The sequence below is a fragment of the Armigeres subalbatus genome, unplaced genomic scaffold, assembly GCF_024139115.2.
Source record: "Armigeres subalbatus isolate Guangzhou_Male unplaced genomic scaffold, GZ_Asu_2 Contig1697, whole genome shotgun sequence".
NCBI classification, from domain to species: Eukaryota; Metazoa; Arthropoda; class Insecta; order Diptera; family Culicidae; genus Armigeres; species Armigeres subalbatus.
In genome coordinates, this window is record NW_026942502.1 from 17,001 (window position 1) to 26,970 (window position 9,970).

Here is a 9,970-nt window from a genome sequence, read left to right on the forward strand (position 1 = left end):
AGGTTTCAAAAACTTTGGTTTCAAATGAAGAAAATAATTCATGTTCAATACGTCTATTGATAACAATGGCAACCACCCTACTGTCATCGCCTATCTCTCCAATGGGAAAAAATGGTGGCTAACATCTCTGGGGTCTGTCCTAGTATTTCGTGATGAAAGATCATGATTAGATGAAACACTGCCCAAGAATGGAAATCGTTTATGATCGGAAAATGCCCTTAGTTACTTAGTTACAGTTATAATATGACTTAGTATTGTTTCCTTCTTTTTAGAACAAACTTTTTATTTAAAATATCAACGATTATCAAATATTAACAAATAGTGCATTGTGTAAATACAATAAAGTATACATTGATTGGGCAGCATTGATACATTTGGGCAGCAGGGACTATGTCCAAGGGCTTGACGATCCCTCCCCAGGCCATCTGCGAGTTGTGGGGATTGCCTAGGATGTGGTGGGGTTTGACAGTGGGCCCTGTTAAACCTCTATAAAAAGCTGCATGTATCCGCAAGTAGGCCCCACCAAAGCGACCGTGTGCCGCTCAAAGCGCACAAGCCCAAGTCCTGGTGTTAGGTGGGACGCTAAACAGCCCTGACACGACGGCCCTCCGACGAGACAGGAGGTTTGCGCAGGCCCAATAAGCCGCCTTTAAAAACAACTATTACGAACGACATAGAAGATAATACGACTCGATACAATCGGCAACGACCTAGGCGACGAATAAAGGATCACGATTGGAAGCTTGGAACATGGAACTGCAAGTCGCTAGGCTTCGCAGGTTGCGATAGGATAATCTACGATGAATTACATCCCCGCAACTTCGATGTCGTAGCGCTGCAGGAAATCTGCTGGACAGGACAGAAAGTGTGGAAAAGCGGGCATCGAGCGGCTACCTTCTACCAAAGCTGTGGCACCACCAACGAGCTGGGAACCGGCTTCATAGTGCTGGGTAAGATGCGCCAACGCGTGATTGGGTGGCAGCCAATCAACGCAAGGATGTGCAAGCTGAGGATTAAAGGCCGTTTCTTCAACTATAGCATCATCAACGTGCACTGCCCACACGAAGGGAGACCCGACGACGAGAAAGAAGCGTTCTACGCACAGCTGGAGCAGACATACGATGGATGCCCACTGCGGGACGTTAAAATCGTCATCGGTGACATGAACGCACAGGTAGGAAGGGAGGAAATGTATAGACCGGTCATCGGACCGGATAGTCTGCACACCGTATCGAATGACAACGGCCAACGATGCATAAACTTCGCAGCCTCCCGCGGAATGGTAGTCCGAAGCACCTTCTTTCCCCGCAAAAATATCCACAAGGCCACATGGAGATCACCTAACCAAGAAACGGAAAACCAAATCGATCACGTTCTAATCGACGGTAAATTCTTCTCCGACATCACGAACGTCCGCACTTACCGCAGTGCGAATATTGAATCCGACCACTACCTCGTTGCAGTATGCCTGCGCTCAAAACTCTCGACGGTGTACAACACGCGTCGAAGTCGGACGCCGCGGCTTAATATCGGGCGGCTACGAGACGGTAGACTAGCCCAAGAATACGCGCAGCAGCTGGAAGTGGCACTCCCAACGGAAGAGCAGCTAGGCGCAGCGTCTCTTGAAGATGGCTGGAGAGATATTCGATCCGCCATTGGTAGCACCGCAACCGCTGCACTTGGCACGGTGCCCCGGATCAGAGAAACGACTGGTATGACGGCGAATGTGAGCAGTTAGTGGAAGAGAAGAATGCAGCATGGGCGAGATTGCTGCAACACCGCACGAGGGCGAACGAGGCACGATATAAACAGGCGCGGAACAGACAAAACTCGATTTTCCGGAGGAAAAAGCGCCAGCAGGAAGATCGAGACCGTGAAGAAACGGAGCAACTGTACCGCGCTAATAACACACGAAAGTTCTATGAGAAGTTAAACCGTTCACGTAAGGGCCACGTGCCACAGCCTGATATGTGTAAGGACATAAACGGGAACCTTCTTACGAACAAGCGTGAGGTGATCCAAAGGTGGCGGCAGCACTACGAAGAACACCTGAATGGCGATGTGGCAGACGAAGATGGCGATATGGTGATGGACCTGGGAGAACGCGCGCAGGACATAATCTTCCCGGCTCCGGATCTCCAGGAAATCCAGGAGGAGATTGGCCGGTTGAAGAACAACAAAGCCCCTGGGGTTGACCAACTACCAGGAGAGCTATTTAAACACGGTGGTGAGGCACTGGCTAGAGCGCTGCACTGGGTCATTACCAAGATTTGGGAGGAGGAAGTTTTGCCGCAGGAGTGGATGGAAGGTGTCGTGTGTCCCATCTACAAAAAGGGCGATAAGCTGGATTGTAGCAACTACCGCGCAATCACATTGCTGAACGCCGCCTACAAGGTACTCTCCCAAATTTTATGCCGTCGACTAGCACCAATTGCAAGGGAGTTCGTGGGGCAGTACCAGGCGGGTTTTATGGGCGAACGCTCCACCACGGACCAGGTGTTCGCCATTCGTCAAGTACTGCAGAAATGCCACGAATACAACGTGCCCACACATCATCTATTCATCGACTTCAAAGCCGCATATGATACAATCGATCGGGACCAGCTATGGCAGCTAATGCACGAACACGGATTTCCGGATAAACTGACACGGTTGATCAAAGCGACGATGGATCGGGTGATGTGCGTAGTTCGAGTTTCAGGGGCATTCTCGAGTCCCTTCGAAACCCGCAGAGGGTTACGGCAAGGTGATGGTCTTTCGTGTTTGCTATTCAACATCGCTTTGGAAGGGTAATACGAAGAGCAGGGATTAACACGAGTGGTACAATTTTCAATAAGTCCGTCCAGCTATTTGGTTTCGCCGACGACATAGATATTATGGCACGTAACTTTGAGAAGATGGAGGAAGCCTACATCAGACTGAAGAGGGAAGCCAAGCGGATCGGACTAGTCATCAACACGTCGAAGACGAAGTACATGATAGGAAGAGGTTCAAGAGAAGACAATGTGAGCCACCCACCGCGAGTTTGCATCGGTGGTGACGAAATCGAGGTGGTAGAAGAATTTGTGTACTTGGGCTCACTGGTGACTGCCGAAAATGACACCAGCAGAGAAATTCGGAGACGCATAGTGGCTGGAAATCGTACGTACTTTGGACTCCGCAAGACGCTCCGATCGAATAGAGTTCGCCGCCGTACCAAACTGACAATCTACAAAACGCTCATTAGACCGGTAGTCCTCTACGGACACGAGACCTGGACGATGCTCGTGGAGGACCAACGCGCACTTGGAGTTTTCGAAATGAAAGTGCTACGTACCATCTATGGTGGGGTGCAGATGGCGGACGGTACGTGGAGGAGGCGAATGAACCACGAATTGCATCAGCTGTTGGGAGAACCATCCATCGTTCACACCGCGAAAATCGGACGACTGCGATGGGCCGGGCACGTAGCCAGAAAGAATGTCGGACAGTAACCCGGTGAAAATGGTTCTCGACAACGATCCGACGGGCACAAGAAGGCGAGGTGCGCAGCGGGCAAGGTGGATCGATCAGGTGGAAGATGACTTGCGGACCCTTCGTAGACTGCGTGGTTGGCGACGTGTAGCCATGGACCGAGCCGAATGGAGGAGACTCTTATATACCGCACAGGCCACTTCGGCCTTAGTCTGAATAAATAAATAAATAAATACATTGATAAAATACCCAGTCATCATATGTATTAGAAAATGTTCTTTCCATTAAGAATATTCAATTGAATTGTATCATTTCTCTTTATTTCAAGCTATAGGCAATTCACGCAAAGGTGAAAATTTGTGGTTCTATCTGGCTAACAATTCAACCACACACATTTTCCAAATATATGTGCTACTTGAAGGTTAACATACATATTCTTTTCACTACACTACCTTACCTGGATGATATATATATCTGCGCGATTGATCTTAAAGACAAATCACAATTAGTAACATCCGTATAAAAATAAATTCCATTTTGGAGAAAAGGAAAACTTGATTTTGCTTAATAATATCAAAAAAATCAGGAATTTTCAATATCTAGATAACATTGTTTACATATTTGTCTCATCAGTAGGTAGTTATACTGTTTATAGAATGCAACCAAACGACTACATGAGTTAAGAGAAAACATATGTTAATGAGAGTAATATAGAAAATTGATATCCAATAAGATCTTAAATTTTTCGATCTGGTTTAGCTCACCAAATACGAAAAAAAATCTGCGTTGAAATATAATAAATATTAATGTATAAATTGGAAATCAAAATCATACACGCAATTGAAAAAACTTAATCTATTGACTAAAGAACTAAATATTTTTGCCCTATTAAGACTGAGTGATCACTTTATAGAATTCTTAAATCTGCTCTTCTCAGCGACTCCATTTAGTTCCACACAATAATGGCAGACCGCACATTGTGTAGCGTCCCATTCACGCAAATCTTTCACACAGGCTCTCGCAACAGCTTCCGCTCGGCTTTAAGGAACAGGCTGGATGGGTAGCCTTCTATACGCCCACCTGCAGGAGGCATGAAGAAGAATGCTCTATGAACTGCGCGGTCGGGAACCCTTCGGTCCATCGTGCTAACGCCGCGTCTCGCCGGCCGGTCTAAAGCCTATCGGTTAAGGCTGTTGATATAAAGATTATAAACCTCGCATCGAGGGGTGTTCTCGAAGAGGGCGGCCCGATTTTGGCCCTCGCCCTTCTTGACCCAGTGGCCGTACACTCGAAATGCGCAGCCGTCGATAACCTGTTTAGGAGATGAAAAGGATAATTAGTAACACAAGGCAGATAACAAGCTCGGTAATCAAACAATAAATTTAAACAAACAACACTTGAAATATTAACTGATTTGCGATTGGAGATAATAGTTGCACAAGAATTGAAACTAACCGTTTCTAGTGGTTTTGCCTTGGCGTTATTCAAGTTCGCAACGCTTTCCTTTGCGGATGCATCCATGCGATAATCCATAATGGGCAAAGTGTGATTTTTTTTACAGTATGTAGTTACTCAATCGAAGTCTCAATCTCAACTGATGAAGTATTCAACCAAAGCTGTGCTTCTTTATAGTTGGTTGTCGGGTACCGACATATGGAAGCAATCCTCGTGTTGTGTCCGATCTGGAAAAATTTCCAAAAGCGTGCGTCCAGGCAGGTACATGGTAGTGTACGTGGCGCCGGTCACGGAGCAAAACAAAAATGTGCACAAAGGTCCTACATAGTGTTTGCGAAGCACATGGTAGGTAAAATATTCCATTGCAATTGGCGGGATGCCATTTCCAATAAGAATAACAGTGCGAAAAAGGTTTCCAATTTTTACTTTACATTGCACTTATTTCATTCTTATGAGAAAAACAAATGGAAAGTAACTGAAAGAAAGTAACAAAAATTGTTATTACGCTTCAAAAGATGCAAAAAATCAATGTTTCTGCCAGCACTACCGGACAACCAATGGTTGTCGGAGAGCAAAACCCATCTTCCTTCTTGTCGAAATTTTTACTCTGTGAAATCATTCCGAATAACTCCCAAAGCTCCAAAGCCCTATAAGATCAATAATTATGAAATAACACTCACTTAAATTATCGGTCCACGTAGCTCAGCTGTGCTGGCAGAATAAACGATTTTTCGCATATGGTTTGAACGCTCACCCTTCGAAGCGTTATAACTTCTTTCGTGGACCAGGGTTGTTAATCGTTAATTTATCGTTATCGCCGATAAAGTTGATTGTGATCAACGTTATCGGTTGTTACGATAACGATGAATCAACTGAATTATTATCGTAGTTCGATAATTTAACGTAAATTAACTCGATAATTTTGCGATAATGATTAATACTAGATTACGCGAATAAAGTTGGTGTAAAATTTTGACAGAAGTCGAGAATGGAACAAATTGTTTGCAGCTGGTTGATCAGAGTTAATTTTGATTGAAGCGGGGCACTCTAAAATTATTGCTTAATGCATGCTGCTCTACGAAACGATGAGAAGTGAGGTGCTCGTTGGTGGTTAGCGTTTTTTTTTTCACTATGCAGCATAGATGTCATCGGCAATATATTGGGATCCAAGTACTAGAAATTTATTTGATGCAGCGATCTGTAGTGCTGCATTCCAGGCAGCACCAGTACCGAGTGAACATTCTCTCAACAGATTGGTGGACTAAACTCGTCTCCTATGATTTGGTTAGACTAAGGAGTTTAGTCTAAACTGTGAGTCATAAAATATTCATATAACTGGGTGCTCCGGATCTTCAAAACAGAAGTTAATAATGCTAGATTAGGTAGACATTAAAAATGCTCTCAGATTCTCTACTATGTAGAACTGCGACTCTGTAAGAACTTTAATGATTGAACGAAATAATGTGTTGGTCAATTCGGATACCTCCTTGAATCCCAATTTAGTTCCAGGATTTAAAGGCGTTCTCGAATATTGTAAGGCGATACAATATTTTTAAAATAGATATTGCAAATCCAACTTGTGAATATTTGCACTTCAAACTGTAGTACATGTTACAGTTAACTCGATAATTATCGATAAATCAACGAAAACTCGATAACGTTAATTCAACGCTCATTTTATCGTCAACGAAGCATTATCGAAAAAGTGTTATCGTTATCGAAGTTGGCGTTAAATTAACGATGATAATTTATCGATTAATAACCCTGTCGTGGACGTTCCAGCAACGTAACCTTCTTTGGCAAAGTTTTTCGGCATCCTTTGGGTTCTACTTTAACGCAATGTGCCAATTGGTTTACGATGAACTGAGACCTCTAGAAGTAAAAATGCAAAAATATACATTCTCCCATACTAATTTTCATACAAACTTCAAATGATATGCGGAAAGCGAGGAAGTAACCAATCGGCCTCAAATTCTGCACAGTTGTTTAGGGCCAAGAATGGCTTCGAAAAACCATTGATTTGAAAAAAATGATCATGCCGTCCCACTCTAGTGGGTAAGCATATGCGGTATTTCGAAAAATTTCGTTTCAGGTGGTTCGAAACGAAATTCCGCGGAATTTCGCGGAATTTGAGCATGGCAAAATCTCATGTCTTGATTTCGTTTCGTTTCGTAAAATTTCAAAAATTTCGCTAGAAAAAACTAGCTGCTAACGAAATTTTACGGAATTCCGCGGAATTTCGAATCCAATTTAAACTTAAACCATTCTTTATATTATCAAAAATTTTGGCTGCGCCGCTGAACAAAATCGTTAAGTTGTTTTCAAAACTTTAGGTTTCCAAGTTTCCAAGATTCAAATTTATATTTTGTGATATTTTTTACTATTTGTACAAGATGAATGCGGAATCGATCGTGATGCTGCTGGTCATAGGACGGCAGCTAGTCCGGGAGAACGCGAAGTAAAAAAAAATCTACCTAGCGTATCAGAAATTTGTTTCACCAGTGTACAATCGATCTTGTAGATGCTGATCACGCCAGACAGCGTAGGAGAACGCGAAGTGATAAAACAAAAATATTTAGTGCGGAATCGATCGTATTGTAGAAGCTAATTAAACGAAGTACATTGATCTTGCGTTGGATTGACTTAAAACACAGTTCTCGTCTTCTTGTTTTCAAAATAACTTCGTTTATAATAAACTAGTTAATTTGTGGGCGCAGTAACGCCCGTGCAAGTGCAAATGCCCGTGCATTTTTTTTCTCCAAAAATCAGAATTTTTAACGTCTGTTGTCTGTGATTTTTTCCCTAAAATGCTGTGTCTGGTTGTCTAAGGTTGTCACTGGTTTTGTTTTCTGCATCTGATAGTAAAAAAGAATTGAAGTGTCAAATATTTTATTTTTTTGTGAGAATTTCCCCGCGTGCTGCATCTGGTTGGCTAGTCTCCGGACAGACAAACAGGGCTATTATACTAAGTATACTAAGTCGGCTACCAAGGGGCTTCACATGAATTACCTTCTCTACTAACCAACGATTCCTTTCCCGTTATGCTCACGGAAATGCAAAGCATTCCTCGGTCTTATATAACAATGAGTGTTGAACTAATTTTCCTCTCCTAATCCTAAATTGACTGTAAGGACGTGACCAGCATCGTTATTGGTCATGAATTGGAAACTACGCAGCAAGTATTCAATAAGAACAACTTTTTTGTATCCCAAAAATATTATTTAATTGGTGAGCTGTGCTTAGAGGTGTACGCCGGTCCGAAAATCGTCGGCGGCGGCGTTTGTCATAATTTTGATCGGCGTTTACGGCATCTCGCCGATAGCCAATTTAGGCGGTGGCGGCGGCGGCGTGGATCGGCGTGGCGTTTTTTTGCATTTGATTTTTTTTTTATTTTTCTGAGACATTTTCAAGATATCTACGGGAGAATCTTTTGAATATCGTCGTAACAATCTAAGGGGCTGTTCACAAATTACATAACGCTTTCATACAAAAAAGTTGAAACTTTAAACTAGTTCCCGTGGAAAATTAGAAAATAAATTCCATTTGAATATTTTGGAAAAACGTTATCTGAGCCGGAGACGTACATACGTACGTTCTCAAATTATGTAATGCTAATTTTGCCGATTTCAGACCTCCACGCTCCTTTCGTAACAACTTTTGTATGGAAGCTTCTTCGAAATATCCGCGGGAAACGCGTGTTTGGAAGTCCCACGGAATTCTTTTATATTTTTTTTGGAAAATTAAGGGAGTTTCTCAAGATTTCTTCGGTATTACGCTGAAAGTCATCTAATCGAATTCCATTTAGCAGAAATTAATATTTGAGCGAAACGGTTATTGATTCGAAAATCGTTAATTTCATTTGACCAAAAGCGAAATTTGGCAGAAAAACCGTTTGCCCAACAGGTCTTTTCGGCGTATAGGTCATTTGGTTGAAAATGCGGTAGATCTCAGCAATTTGTTGAACTTTTACCGAGATCCACGCAGCTAATCCCCAGAAAACATTTTTTTGTTGAGATATCTGTCAAAGTTGCAAAGTTGAATTGTCAAAGTTGAAAATCTGCAAATAGTTTGCCGAAAGCCACTTAACAAAGGTAATTTATGCCGGGATATCTGTTTGTTTGTTGGGCACACGGTTGTGCAGATTTTCCAGAAATAAAAGCTGATTGTGTATGATCAAAAATCTCGAACCGTTGACATTTTCGATAAAATGGCCTTCTGTCAAACGACTTTTTCGACCAAAGGATCAGTTCGGCCGAACGGCATTTTCGGCCGTATGACCAAATGAAATTTCAAGCCAACGGTGGAGGACTGGAGTCATTATGCCGTATGTCCATTTCGTCTAAATGACATTTTCGACCAGAAGAGTTTCGGCCTTGTGATCTACGGCCAAACGGATCTTCCCGTCGTTTTACCGAAAGTCATTCTGACGAAAGCCATTTTTTAATTCCACCTAGTCGGATTGAACGTTTGCCCAAAACGGTTGTTAGGTCGAAAATGGTTTGGCCGAACATTTCATTTGGCCGAAAGGGACATGGAGCTGCATTGATAATTTGGTCGAAGAAGTTATTAGCACTAACAGGTCCTTTGTTTGTAAATGCCGTTTTGCCGAAGTGGCCGTATGATCGGAAATGTCTTTTAATCGAATAGATCATTTGGTCGAAAAAGATGTTTGATAGAAATGGTCGTTTGGCAGAAAATGTTCTTTCTGCCGAATAACCATTTCGACCAAATTCAACCAAATTCAACTATTCAACCAAACGACTTTTTCGATAAAATGACCAGTCGATAAAATGACCGAATGACACTTTCGTCCGAATATCCTTTTCGGCCAAATGATCAGTCTACCAACGATGGCATTTTCTCTATCTGTGTATGCGCCTGGCAGATGTGGATACATAATTGAGTATCCCACTAATTAAAATAATAAATTTAAGCTTTCATTTTCTAATTTTGACTTAGCTCAATACTATAAAACCACGCCGACAAAACAATATGAAGTATGCTTCAGCATAATTACATTCAGATCTTTAAATTTTCATCGTCATGAAGCAACTTCGGTCCG

At 42.5% G+C, this 9,970-nt stretch overlaps 1 long non-coding RNA gene across 1 annotated transcript; it reads right to left on the reverse strand.

The window, feature by feature from the left end:
* Positions 1–3,751: 3,751 nt before the first annotated feature.
* On the reverse strand, positions 3,752–8,812 carry LOC134203217 (uncharacterized). The gene is made up of 2 exons (XR_009977534.1): positions 4,909–8,812; positions 3,752–4,765 (listed from the first exon to the last, which is right to left on the reverse strand). It is a non-coding gene; the product is annotated as an uncharacterized LOC134203217 (long non-coding RNA).
* Positions 8,813–9,970: the final 1,158 nt, after the last annotated feature.